Raw genomic sequence first — 14,913 nt, 5'->3', positions numbered from 1 at the left:
TTTCTCCATCCACACCACAGCAGTCGGAGCGACTTGGCGGGTCACGTTCTCTATCCACACCACACCAGTAGGAGACACTTGGCGGGTCATGTTCTCTATCCACACCACACCAGTCGGAGAGACTTGGCGGGTCACGTTCTCCATCCACACCACAGCAGTCGGAGAGACTTGGCGGGTCATGTTCTCTATCCACACCACACCAGTCGGAGAGACTTGGCGGGTCACGCTCTCTATCCACACCACACCAGTCGGAGAGACTTGGCGGGTCACATTCTCCATCCACACCACACCAGTCGGAGACACTTGGCGGGTCACGTTCTCCATCCACACCACAGCAGTCGGAGAGACTTGGCGGGTCACGTTCTCCATCCACACCACAGCAGTCGGAGAGACTTGGCGGGTCACGCTCTCCATCCACACCACACCAGTCGGAGAGACTTGGCGGGTCACGCTCTCCATCCACACCACACCAGTCGGAGAGACTTGGCGGGTCACGTTCTCCATCCACACCACACCAGTCGGAGAGACTTGGCGGGTCACGCTCTCTATCCACACCACACCAGTCGGAGAGACTTGGCGGGTCACGTTCTCCATCCACACCACACCAGCTGGAGAGACTTGGCGGGTCACGCTCTCCATCCACACCACACCAGTCGGAGAGACTTGGCGGGTCACGTTCTCCATCCACACCACACCAGCTGGAGAGACTTGGCGGGTCACGTTCTCCATCCACACCACACCAGTTGCTGTCGAATCCACTGCAGCTCGTGGCAGCCCCACGCGGGCTTCATGGGGTCGTCTGCGGCTGATTATTTGGAAGTAGATCACCGGGCCTTTCTTCTGAGGAGCCATGGAGTGGACTCAAACCTTCGACCTTGCAGCTAGTAGCTGAGCTCATAAACGGTTTGCTCCATCCAGGGACTCCTTGCTAACCATATCCTAATAAAATGCCAAATAATAAATAAAAACTTGACCTTTCTCCAAAAAAACCCATTACCTCTTGGAAAGTAGTAAACACACTGTTGCATTAAGCTTTGTGTTAGAGGGTGGGTTGAGCTGTAAGGCAGAGAACCAACAGCCAAGTGGATTAACACGATGGAAGTTGATTTTTAACATAAAACTCTGGGCTGTGTGGTGGCTCTCCTCCAGAAGTTCTCTGGCTGACTGAATGCTGTAGAGACCAGACTCCATTGTCATTTTGCTCCATTATCCTAGGGTGCACCCTCATCCATCTGGTCCCAAAGAGCTCACCAAGAGCCTACATTCCAGCAGAAGGGGAGGGGAGGGTAGGCCCCTAGGTTGTACCTGTCATTTCTATTCACATTTCATTGGTCAGAACTTAATCACATGGCCACACCTGCCTCAAGGGGTGTTGGGAGATGTGATTGTCATCATGGATGGGTACACCAATTAGAAACTGGGGGTTCTGTCCCCCCAGAAGAAGAGGAGAATGAGTTTTAGAGGACAAGTAGAGTCTGAACTGTATACTTGGAGTCAAAAGGAAATGAAAACTGAAATTTGAAACCAATTTCAAAGCAGCTAAAAGAAAGACTCTTCAATGCACGCAGTAGAAGCTGTAACCAGAAGAAATTTGAAAGACTTAAATGCATTCATTACTGAAGAAAAAAGACCAAAAATAAAGGGACTAGTTTATCACCTTAAAAAACAGAAGACAATAAGAAGAGAGAAATAGTAGAGATAAAAGTTGAAATAAAGGAAATAGAAAGCAAACAAACCAAATAGAAGAAAGTATTAATAAACCTCAAAGTTGGCTCTTTAAAAAGATCAGTAAGATGGATAAATCTCTCAGATACTTGGTTAAGGAAGAAAACATAATTGTGGCAAGATTAGAAATGAGAAAAGAGACATGACTAAAAAAGTGAAATAGATTTGAAATGTTTTATTTAAAGAAAACTTCATGTCACTTTATGGCAACAAAGCTAAAGACTTCAAGGAAGAGTGGTAGCTTTCCAGCAAAATATAGGCGACCAAAAATAACCCAAGAGGATGCAGATGACTTGAACAGATCAAGTACCATGAGGTGGGATTCCATACATACAGTCAAAAAGGAGATCCAGAGAGGTGTTCTCAACAACCTTTAAAGAACAGATAATTCCAATACTGCCAGCAGAAGGAACAAATCAGTCTTAGAAGAAATAAACCAGAACGCTCCTTAGAAGTGAGGATGGTGGGACTTCTGCTTACTCACTTTGGACATGTCATCAGGAAAGATGGATCGATTATAAAAAAGGACACCTGGAGTAGGGTGAGTCCTAATGCTATAAACTCCTGTCCTTATAAAAGAGGAGAAGAGACAGGGAGATACACTGAGGGGAAGATGCCGGGTGAACCTGCGTCTACAAGCCAAGGAACGCCGGCATCCACCAGAAGCCGAGAGAGAGGCGGGACAGATTGTCCCTTAGAGCCTGGGTAGGAGTCAACGCTGCCGACACCCTGGTCTCAGACTCTGAGCTTCAGAACTTTGAAAAGATATATTTCTGATCTTTAAAGCCACCCACTTGGTATTTTGTTATGGTGGCCCCAGGAGATTAAGACCACAGGTGGGGGGTGATGGGGAGCCGCCTAGGGAGAGAGTGATGAGAAAGGAGAGAGAGAGGGACTGGAGCCCAATTCTAGTTTTCCCAGTACTCAGAAGGTCCTCAGAGAGAAGTCTTTGAGAAAGAGACTAGGAAAGAGCATCCAAGATGAGAAAGTCAAGCCAGGTGATGGTGTTGACAGGCGTCAGGGCTGAGGGAATTCATGAGGCAGGGGAGTGGAGGCAGTGTACACCCAGAGCCTCTCACTCCTTCCCCTTCACGGTGTACTGTGCTGGCTCTTTCTGTTGTCTGTGGTCCCTATTGTTCTGTGAGCTTGGTCGTGGGAAGGAACAGGGATGGTCTGGCTACTGCCACATTCCCCGGTCCTAACAAAGAGCCTGGCAAATCAAGGATGCTCTCATTGGATGATGAATGAATGATGAATGAGTGTGAGGGGTTGAATTGTGTCCCTCAACAAGTTTTGTTAAAGTCCTAACATCTGTACCTGAAAATATGACCCTGTTTGAAATAGGGCTTTTCTTTTGTTGTGTTACTGAGGTCATACAGAGTAAGGGGGTTCTAAACCTAATCCTTTCTGAGTGGTGTCTTATAAAAAGAACAGAAGAGACACAGAAGAGACACAGACACACGCAGGGGATGACAGATACCATTTGAAGATGCTTTTTTTTTTTTTCTAAAAGCAGCAAAGGAGCACCAAGGATTGATGCCAGAAACTACGAGACTCACAGAAGGAATCAACATAGCCCAAACCCTGATTTGGACCTTTGGCCTCTGGAATTGTGAGAAGATACATTTCTGTGTTTTAAAGACACCCACGTGTGATATTTGTGTTATGGCAGCAATAAGAGACTAAGCCAATGAATGACGAATGAATTAATTAATAAATTAATGAATGGAAGGGCCAGGGATAGGATGAGCCCTGGAAATCAGCAGTTGATTGGCCATGTGGACACCATAGAGACCTTGGCATTGACCGTTTCGGGGGGTGGGTGGGTGTGGCCGTGGGCTACTGGGACGTGGGAAGGAAATGGGCTTGGACCTCACTGAATGTGGAGTGGGGTGGGGTCAGGGAGGGTTCTTATTTCGGAACGAGGAAGGTTGAGTGTGATTTGAGACCAAACGTTTCCCAAGCCCCCACTGTGCGTTGGTTATTTTTCTAGAGACTGGGATGAGCCAGGAGTCCCTGGTGGTGCAAGCTTGGCTTCTAACCAGAAGGTTAGAGGTTCCAGTCCACCTTGGAAGGGAAGCCTGGTGACCTACTTCTGAAGAATCAGCCATGGAAAACCCTATGGAGCACAGCACTACTCTGACTTAAGTGGGGTTGCCATGAGTCAGAATCAACTAGCTGACAACTTTTTTGTTTTTAGGGGTGGAAGGTGGGGCGGCCTCAGGCATGGGAAATGGCAAGAAAGAAGGCAAAAAGGGGTGTGATTGTAGTTGGGGGTGGAGGATAGCAAGTGGAGACATTCTTCACCTCAGGTAGGTGGATGACGGTCCTGAGGAGTTACCCCTAGAAGTGGGTGGGGAGCCGAACAAGGCCAACAACTGGAGGGTGGAGCGGGCCAAGGATTTTGCTCCTGACGTTGGTACTCACCATTGTTCATGAGTTCCTTCTGGCTCCCCTGCACCCTGGGTGTGGCACATTCTAGAATCTTCTGGTCCCTCCCATACCATGGGTGTGACACATTCTAGAATCTTAGACTCTTGACTTGGAAACAACCTGGATGGCCATCTAGAGACACGTCTACCCACCCATCCCCTCTCCAATATCCCTGATGGCTGGTCTTACAGTCTTTGATTGTATGCCTTCTGGGACAGGGTGCTCATCCCCTTACAGGGAAGCCATCACTGTTTTGGATGGCTTTCACTGTGAGAAAACTCCTCCTTCAATGGGGCCCATTTCATCCTTACACTGACCACTGAAGGCTGCCCTCTAGGGCCACACCAGCCAAATTCCCTTTCTCTTCCTTGTGACATCTTTTCAACCATCCAGAGGCAGGTCCTGTGGGCTCACCACTTTCCTCTCTGCTAAATGTCCATTTCCATTCTCCCCAAGTGGACAATACACAGGAAAAGGAGAGAAGCAATTTGGGACCAATCCCCACGTTCTACCCTGCATTAAACCATAAAGCACTCTCAAATTATTTTATGAGAGTCATTTTTTTCCTTCCATTTTCGTATACAAATCTAATCTTTTGAGAACCCACTCCTTTCTAACTCGCATATTATGGGCTTTCATCAATAATAATATATGATCAATTACTCCAATGTAATAGATTAGCCAAGAGAGCCATATTTTCCCCTCCGAGTCTGATGGGACACAAAACTCTGCAATTGCAGCATAGTGGTGGCCTTGCCCTCGGCTGTGGACTATCTTTGCCTTTTAGCCGAGATTAAATTTATATACAATTTACTTAGGAAAAATTCAAAAGGGTATTTTATATCCTAACTCCACAGACGACACCATCACGGAGCGCGATAAGCAGTCAGGAGGTGGATTAGTGGCCCAAATTGCCTTTTGCGTTTGTTCTGAGCTTCGTTCATCTTTATTTGGCCACACAGATAATTTTTTTTGTCATCAGAAAGTTGAGCTCCATAAATCCAATATCACTCAATTCAATAAAGAGAATCAGAGCCTGTTTCAGCCAGTCTGTGTCTCTCTTGGTGAAATACTAAGCCATAATCTTTTTGACCAAGATGGTCATGAAAAGCAGATGACTCCAAGAGAAGCTGAGAACAACTCACCCTGGCCCAGGACCCTGGGAGGCCTTCCCCAGGCACAGTGGCGACCCCAGACTCAGGCCACCAGCCTGGACTTATGCCTTTCTCTACAACTGACCTGAACTCCAACTGGCAGAGTGGGTCATGAGAACAGCAGCTCTCTCTCAGCAATGTGGCTAGCTAATGAACAGAATCATAGGCATGAAGGGTTGGATCTAGGAGGCTGGGGTCCAGCCACACACATCTGATACCAACAATGGCTTCTCTTGCTTCCTGAGGTAGAAGGTTCTGGAAGAAAGGTGGATGGTAGGCCACAGGTGCTGGGGACTCAGGACATGTCTGCAGGCTGCCATATTTGCTCTCAGGTCAGGATGGCAGACTTTGACCTGAAAAATTTTAATAGAAATAGGATCCTTGGAAATCCTGACCTATCCTTCAAGGCCCGTTGCAGATTTCACCTCCTCCAGGCAGCCTTCGCAATCGCCCTAAAACCAGTTGCCGTTGAATTGACTCCAACTCATGGTGACCTCATGCATGTCAGAGTAGAACTGTGCTCCATAGGGTTTTCAGTGGCGGTTTGCGGGGAAGTAGATCGCTAGGCTTTTTTCTGAGGCACCGCTGGGTGAACTTGAACCTTCAGCCTTTCAGTGAGTGGCTGAGTGAGTTCACTGTTTCCACCGCTGGGGACTCTGCAGTCACCCTAATCAGACTGAATTTCTCCTTCCCCGCTGATCCCACAGATGCAGCTGATCCCCCTCCTTACCTCCTTATTTAATCCAGCTTTAAGTAATAATGTGATAATGAGACAGAAGGAGAGGAGGAGGAGGAGAAAGAAGGGAAAAAGGCGAAACCTGCCCCCTCCCCCCACGAAGTGCTTCAGGGTCATCGTCTTGAAGTAACTGGTGAGGTAGGTGGTGTGATCTCTCCATCACCCACACTTCTGCATTCTTGTCACAGTCAAGGGCTCAGAAAAAAAAAGAGAAAAACCAAAAACCCAGTGGTCGTCCTGTTGACGCCGACTCCTGGCGATCCCTCGTGCGTCAGAGCAGAGCTGGGCTTCGGAGGGCTTTCAGTGGCTGCCTTTTCAGAAGTAGATCTCCACGACTTTCCTTCTGGGAACCTCTGGGTGGAATCAAACTGTCAGCCTTTCAGTTAGCAGCCGAGCTGGTTAACCATTTGCACCACCCGGGGACTCCAGTGAAAAGAGAATTCCTCACTAATTGCTCCACTTCCTCGCTTCCCACATGTTAGGCTGAGGTTTTACCTTATCACAAACTAACAAGTTTGCCTGTTACTGTTGCGTGGATGATGGCAGAAGACAGGAAACTCCTGGATCAGAGACGAAGGACTTTATTACTCTCAGTATAGCAAGGAGCATGAGCTTCATGTTGGTGTTGGTTCCCCTTGCTCCCAAATCCTATGGGGGTGACTTGCAGGAGCCCAGGTGGACCCTAGGAAGAGTAGGTTTGCATTGCACCCTGGGAACACTGAGCTCAGGAATCTACTGCTTTCCAGGAAGCTCTTTGTCCCAGAGAGATGCTGCCTCACCTTTCCAGGTGGCTTCCTGCAAACACAGCCCCAAGAAGTGTCTCAGAAAGGAGCTGTCAGGGCTGCACATTCCAGTATCCCCAGGAAGAGGGACAGGATGCTTGGGTCCACGGCAGGGACTCTCTGAACACCACCTGTCTCCCTGCCCACTGAAGTCTCGCTCCCCTCCTGTTGTGGCTTCTCACTCAGTCATTGAAGTCCTTCTTACTGCCAACCAAGTGGAAACTGCTCGGCCCTTATCCTCCTTGATTCTGCGCGTTGATACTGCCAAGCACTGTCCCCTCTTTGATCTGTTCTCCTGGGTCATTGCCATCCCAGGTAGGCTTCTATCTCCCTTACTTCTTAGCCTCCTTCCTGGCATTCTCTTCCTCTGCTCAGCTCTGAAGTGCTGGTGGCCGAGGGGCCCGCTTCCAGTCTGCTTCTCCTCTCTGCACTCTTCCCTTGGAAGGGATCGTCCACTTTTATTGGCTATCAGCACCACTCGAGGACTCCAGCCAGAGGTAGAGGCTGCCTTACCCTCCTTGTCTGCCAGGTGGACGGGCAGCCCCCTGGGCCCATCACTGTGGGCAGGGCCGCCTTTTCATGGATGGTCCACACCCTGCTGCACCCTGTCTGTCACCCCTTTGGACCAGGGGCTGCCTGAAACCCTATACACACAACCACACATATACCACACATACCTCCACGTATCTGTGCATGCACACAGACATGTACACACAACCACGCGCACACACCCACATATCTGTGTGCATGCACACACATTCACACATGCCACACACACACCATGTATCTGTGTGCACAACACATATACATAACCACACACACATACCATACACACACACCTCACATATCTGTGTGCACGCACACACACACACACACCCACATGCACACATCCAAGTGCGTGCACACACATATATGCAGATACCATACACCTGTGGGTGCTGTACACATACCACACACATTCGCACGTACCAACACAGACAGCACACACACACAACACACACACTCACATAGCATACACACTCACATGTACCAACACACACACACATGCACACACATGCACACACACACGACCACACACATAGCACACACATTCACACATACTAACACACACACCACACTCACACATGCACACATTCACACATATGACAACTACACACACACACACACACACACACACATGCACATGCACACAGACCACAAGGTCCCTGAGGAGACACTGTGTCTGTATCTTGTATCCTCAGCACTTGGCACAGGACACTTAGTAGGTGCTCAATAAATATTGAATTACTGAATCGACTACTGAGTACCTGAAGCCCTGGTGGCATAGTTGTTAAGAGCTTGGCTGCTAAACAAAAGGTTGGTAGTTCAAACCCACCAGCTGTCCCTTGGAAACCCTGTGAGGCAGTTCTGCTCTGTCTTATAGGGCCGCTATGAGTCAGAATTGGCTCGATGGCAGTGGGTTTTGCTTTGTTTTGTTTTACTGAGTGAGTACTTACCACAGCTCCTAGTTGTCAAAAAAAAATTTTTTTTTTTTAAGTTGTCATGGGGAGTAAATAAGACGATACTCAAGGGGCCTGGCTAGGTGGAGACCACCAGTAGACAGCAGACGTTCTTTTAAGCGTTATTAGAAGCCGAGAGGCACAAGTTCTCCTTCCACGTCTCCCTGCCACCATACCCTGGGAAATTCACCCTCCAGGGGCACACTTCTCAGCGTGTCCTGGAGACCAAGCAATAACCGCTGCACTTATTTTTTCAAAGCTTGTTTCTAAACACTGACATCACAGAAGCCCCCAAAGAGCCTGACCCAGGGCCAGGCAGGAACGATACCCTCTTGTCCAGGGGTGATAAACCCAGGCACTGGCCACCAAGCTTTTTGCCCAGCAGAGGCTGGGGCATCTCAAGGAGGGTGAAGAGCCCCCCCTGGGGTCCTCACTTCCCATGTGTGAAGTCTAGGGCTTTACCTCATTGTCGTGCACAGTCAAGTTGATTCTGACTGGTGGCAACCCCATGTGGCAGAGTAGAACTGCCCCATTGGGTTTTCTAGGCTGTTATCTTTACAGAAGAAGATCACCAGGTTGTCCTCCTGTGAGTTGCTGGGTGGGTTCCCACCACCAACTTTTCAGATTGCAGCAGAGTGCTTAAACATTGCGCCAACAGGGCTCCTTTTTACCCTATTACAAGCTGACAAGCTCACCTGCTACTGTTTGGTGGATGCTGCCAGAAGACACGAGACAAGGGTGTTTGTTGTGCACGGCAGCACAGCAGGCTCCCCGCCACGTCCCTCGCCATCCCTGGGACCATGCCTGTGACAAAGGAAGAGGACCCCAGGCCAGAAGAGCAGCCTGGCTTCACCTGACCACAGCTGGTGGTTTCTCAGAGCTGGTGTTTTCTGTCAGCTTACCCTGTCAGGTGTAAGCAGGGGGGAAGATGGCTGGTGTGCATTTTCAGGTGTCAATAACACAAACCATCATGGCCACCTGGACTGCCTGGAACAGCTGCCCATGGTCAGTGCAGCCTGACTGAGTACTGACCCCAGGTAAATGCCAGCCCTTCGATCCTGACTCTGCAGAGGGGCCTTGGGGCTGCTGACAGTGTCCCAAGATGGGAGCTGGCCCCTGGCCTCACCCCACATGACACCTTGCAGCCGTGGTGGTGGCTTCTAGCTCTGAAGACCTCCTACACTGCCTTCTTTCCTCAGGCTGGGGGCATCTGGAGTCCAGATTCATTGAGGTCCCAGCAGGGCTGGGAATAGGACGAGAGTGGGGGCAGGAGAGGGGCTGGATGTGACATTACAGACACTGAGAAAGAGACACTTAAGTATGGCAGAATCCCAAAGGGGTCCCTATGCTAGCTCGTAGGACGTCCCCCGGCACTCAGCTTCTTCCTGCACAGCCTGGATGGCACCTCAGGATGAGCTCTGACCGACACCCCTGAGGTCCACCGGGTGTCATGGTTCAAGTTATGTGTCAACTTGGCCAGGCTGTGACCCTCAGTGGTGTGGCAGACCCTGGACTGGGTGCTCCTCCATAATGTAATATGATGTAATTACTTTCCATGATGTGATCTGATCTCAATCAGCTGAGAGGGGGGTTTCCTTGGTGGCACGGCTGCCTCCAGTATGCAGATGCATGTCCTGGCACAGCTCTCTCTCTCGACCCTGCACTTCTCTTGTCACCTGACCTCCGGTTCCTGACACGCAAGCCTGCAGATGTCTCTAGCCTGACCGCTGACTTGCCGATTTTGGATTCACCAGCCCCTGCTGCCCCATGAGCAAGCAAAAGTCTCCAGCCTGCTGCATACTTGCCAGCCCCCACAACTGAGTGAGCCATTTCCTTGAACTAAACTTCTGTATTTATATGTATATACATGCCACACTGGTCTTGCTCCTCTAGAGAAGCCAACAGAGACACCTGGTGTCATCCTTGTCCTCCTCTCCTTCTCGGGAACAGCACTCCGATGGGGCCGGGGGCAGATGCTGGCTTTTCTTCTTAGCCCATGCAGGGAGGGGGTGTTTCTTCACATGAAGGGTGAGCTCTTCTCTCCAGTCTGCCCTAACCCCAGAGAGGGGAGACTGAGCAGCCAGCGGCGAGGGGCTTCCAGGGCTGTGCAGCACCCTCACAAGGCTGCTGGGCAGTCCTGGTGTGGTGGGGCTGGGGGCTGACTGTATACGTGCCCAAAGGGGAGCTTGAACCACCACGGTGGCAGGAAGAAGTCACTGGGTCCCGTGTCTGGGGCTCTGCGTCTGCTTCAGGTGCCTGGGTCTCAGTCTGCTCACCACTCTGAGCCAAGTGCTTCAGGTACGTTGCTGACATTCCCCATCTCTGTTTTCTCGTGGTGAGAAGGGGAATGATGCTTCCGTGGGGCTGAATGTACTGGAGAAGGTGCAGTGCTGATAGGGAGCAGGGCCTGGCGAGACAGCTGCTCTCTGCGTGACTGGGAGGGGGCGCCTTCCTGAAGGGCTGGGGATATGGCGGCCACTGCTCAGCTCCCATCACCACCCACGGGATGCCTCTGAGCACCCCGACTCAGGAGAAGGTGGAACCAGCCCCTCACGGTGCTGGGGTGGGGCAGTCCAGAGCAGACAGCCCTGGTCTCCTCCATCATGACACAGGGGGAAACTGAGACTTGGGTTGGTGCCTGGCCATAGGCTGCATAGCTTGCTGGTGGCCATTTGTGTATCTCTTGGGGTCTACCCCACCCTGCAGGGGACCCTGTGGTATTTGGTGCCCCTGCGAGGGCAGTGGTGTGGGCAAGACTGTGGGGTGTGGCTGGAAGACAAGGGCCTGAGCACCAGGCCGAGGTGGCCGTCCTTCACCCTGTCCATGGGCACATGCTGTCCATACACCCTCCTCCCCAGGATGGTGACCTTAGCTCCCGGCACGACCACAGGGAGGGCTGGTTGAGGACCCCAGGGAGTGCTGGATGAGAACAGCAGGCCCGTGGAGCGGCTGAAGACTCAAGGGTTGGAGTCCAGCTCCACAGGCTGAGTCCAATCTACAGTGACCTGGCTATGGGCCTAGAATTCCTGTACAGGCACGCCGCCTTGTCCTTGTCTGCACGGGACGAGGTTGTGCCTCCCAGGGGAAGGCTAAAAGAGGCAAAGTGATGGTGAATTTTGTGTGTCCACTGGGCTCGGCTGTGGTACCCAGTTGTAGAGTCAAACACTGGTCTAGACTCAGTTATTAAGTAGTTACACGGGATTGAACCAGGTGGCCTAAGTAAGGCAGATCACCCCCTCCATCATGGGGATAGGCCTGATCCAATCAGCTGAAGACCTAAGAGCAAAAAGGACGTTTCCCTAGTGTGTGTTCTACCTCCAGACTATAAAGAGACATTTTACCAAAACTCACCCTTCCCTCTTTCCGTTTATTGACCTACAGATTTTGGGGTGAAAACCTGGAGGAGTCTCCAGCCTGTCATTGGACCTGAGGATTTTGGACTTGTCAGCCCCCGCAACTGTGTGAGCCAGTTACTTAAAGTAAATTAATCTATCTCTCCATGGAGCCCTGGTGGTGCAGTGGTTAACCACTTAGCTGCTAACCGGCACGTCGATAGCTTGAATACTCCAGCTGCTCCTTGGAAACCCTATAGGACAGTTCTGCTCTGTCCCGTTGGATCGCTATGAGTCAGAATCGACTCAACCATGATCGATATGTACAGACGTACATATATACGAAAGGAGCCCTGGTGGCGCAATGGTTAAGCGCTCGGCTTAAGGTCGGCAGTTGGAACCCACTTGGCTCTGCAGGAGGAAGGACCTGGTGACCTGCTCCTCTAAAGATTACAGCCTAGGAAGCCCTATAGGGCAGTTCTACTTTGTCATATGGGAACAACGTGAGTCGGAATCGACGCGATGGCACACAAAGATAACAATACATACGCACGTTTTGTTGTTCATCGCTGACAAGTCAGTTCTGACTCGCGGTGCCCCCCGCGTGCAGAGTAGACCTGCTCCATGGGGTGTCCAAGGCTGCGCGCTGTCGGAAGCAGATTGCCAGGACTTGATTCTGAGGTACCTTCGGATGGTTTCAAATCCCCAACCTTTTGGCTAATAGCTGAGCCCTTAACTATTTGGGCCACTCGAGGAATACGTACATATATGTATATACATATGTACACAGTGATACACACAGATGTGTATGTATCTCACTGGCCACCTTTCTCCAGAGAGCCCTAAGACAGGTGCAGTGGTGGGTGGGTGCTCAGAACACGCCAGCATTCACCCAGCCCCGGACAAAGACAGCAGGGCCCTCTGCTGTGATGCCCGAGCTCGACATGGCCACTGCTGAGGTGGACACTGGGAGGGAAGGTGAACTTGGAAGGTACGCCTCAGCAGCTAAGTGTCTCCACTCCCTCCCCGGGAGTTCAGCTTTGTGAGAGGTGGCAGGAAGTCCCCGCGGGACGCCCTGCGCTCAGGCTGGTGAGGGCTCAGTGGGGTGGGTGATTTGTTTGCTTTGTGATTCTCTCCCTTCAGTTGAGACAATGCACCGGCTGTCACTGGAGGCCACTGCTCGTGAAAGGACAGGGGCAGGGGGTCAAGGCAGGGCTGTGCAGGGACGCCATGTGACCGTCTCCATCCCATCAGTGAGAATGTTGTTGCTTTTGGGCGCTGTTGTGTCGATTCCTACTCACAGCGACCCCACGTGACAGCGTAGAACTATCCCATAGGGTTTCCTGGGCTGCAGTCTTTACGGCAGCAGGTCACTAGGCCTTTCTCCTGGAGAGCTGCTGAATGGGTTCAAACTGCGGACCTTCTGGTTAGCAGCTGAGTGCTCAACCATTGTGCCACCATGGCTTGTCATGGCAGTGAGGATATGCCTCACCTTTCCGCAGGGTGTTAGGCCGTGGACCAAGGGACTTAAACTGGTCAGGGGCTTTGCTCTGTGACAGCCACGCCTTCAGAGCAGTTCCATGTGGCCTCATTTGTGAATTACCAGTGTCTGCTCTTTTCATACCTCAAAAAGAGAGCAACTTAAGAGATTCTCTACACTAATACTCCATCGTTGACATAACAAGGAAAACATATTCCTAAATGGGATTACAACCATGGGTAGCCCAAAACCCAAAACCAAACCCTTTCCATCAAGTCAATTCCAACTCATAGAGACCCTATAGGACAGAGTAGAACTGCCCCGTAGGGTATCCAAGGAGTGTTGAGATGAGTGGTGTTCATCTTGTTCTCCTAGACTGTCAATAGTTTTTGAATTTTTGATGGTCAACATTTATTATAGTTAAATCAGAAAAACGTTGACCAATGGATGAGGTAGCTCATAGTTAATCTGGAAGTGTCCGCTTGTCTCCGAGAGTTGAACGACCTTAGCGGAGGCCCGTTGTAGGGTCTTGACAAGTCATTTCCCATCTCCTTGGCTCAGTTGTTGATTGTGTAGGAACTGGGGCTGAGTCGGAGGGTGGCTGTGGGGCCCTCCAGCACTGACGTGCTATAGAGAACAGAAAACGGGGCTGTACAGATACTTGTACCTCAATGTTCATTGCTGCACCATTTAAAATAGCTAAAAGGTGGAAACAACCCAAATGTCCCCCAAGGCTGGAGGTTCGTGCCTGGTTTTCCAGGGGGACAATGTGACATGGGTTCAAATCTCACCTTCCCTCCTTCCTGTTTGGGGGACGTACTTGATTTCTCTGCATTTCAGTGTCTTCATCTATGAACTTGGCACTGATTCAATGAATCACACGAGGTCACGGAAAGGTTTGGCAAATGGTAGGTCTTCCAAAAGTGGCAACTACCGTTAGCAATTGAGGGGCCGGGCCCACACGAATGTTACCATTAGCCCTTAGCCTGGCAAAGTTGAGGACGAAGGCCAGCATGCTGCCTTGGTTAAATCCATTTCTCCGTTCATTCAAGTTTGTCCTTGAAATCTATCTGCCCGTTGAGCAGGTTTTCACACGCTCTTTTTCTATCCCATCCCAGATCACAGAACGTCTGAGACGGCTTACAGAGATAATACAACAACCACTTCGAGTTGACTCTGACTCATGGCGACCCCATGTGTGTCAGAGTAGAACTGTGCTCCATCGGGTTTTAAATGGCTGAGTTTTCAGAAGCAGATCGCCAGGCCTGTCTTCTGAGCCTCTAACCTTTTTGTTAGCAGCCGAGTCATTAATTCGTTTACAACACATAGGGAGGTTTGTATTACAATAAAGGAAGATATAATTGACAACTGAGGGAATTTGGGCAAAGGGAAAATATACATGGAAAGATAAGATGAAGTCAGGGGTAAGAGTTGCACAGAGAATGCCAGCAGAAGGCAGGTCCTGTGCATGCTGGCCAGGTGACCAGAAATGTGAGTCTGAGCTTCCTAGTGGCCAAAGCAAAGATGGCAACTGTATCATTGTGTGGCAGCCTCTTTCCCCCTGGAGCCTACTGAGTTATTCAAAATGGCCAATCCCCAGAAAGTGCAGGAAACCTAGCTAACCCTACTTGCTTGCCGTACATAAGCCATCTCCTACAGTCCCAGCTTGCTGTTACCTTGCCCTGGGTGCAGCCCTGTACCATGGCGTGCTGTGCCTCCCTGTCTTGGCGACCTGTGATATAATAAACCTAGTCCCTTTCAGCCAGTGAAAG

General features: G+C 50.5%; 1 protein-coding gene across 1 annotated transcript in view; it reads left to right on the top strand.

Moving 5' to 3' along the window:
• Positions 1-14,913, top strand: part of LOC126077377 (uncharacterized) — a 1,154,420-nt gene that overhangs the window by 119,851 nt on the left and 1,019,656 nt on the right. The window lies entirely within an intron of this gene.

Source organism: Elephas maximus, chromosome 5, assembly GCF_024166365.1.
Source record: "Elephas maximus indicus isolate mEleMax1 chromosome 5, mEleMax1 primary haplotype, whole genome shotgun sequence".
NCBI classification, from domain to species: domain Eukaryota; kingdom Metazoa; phylum Chordata; class Mammalia; order Proboscidea; family Elephantidae; genus Elephas; species Elephas maximus.
This window is presented reverse-complemented; position numbering and strand designations above follow the sequence as displayed.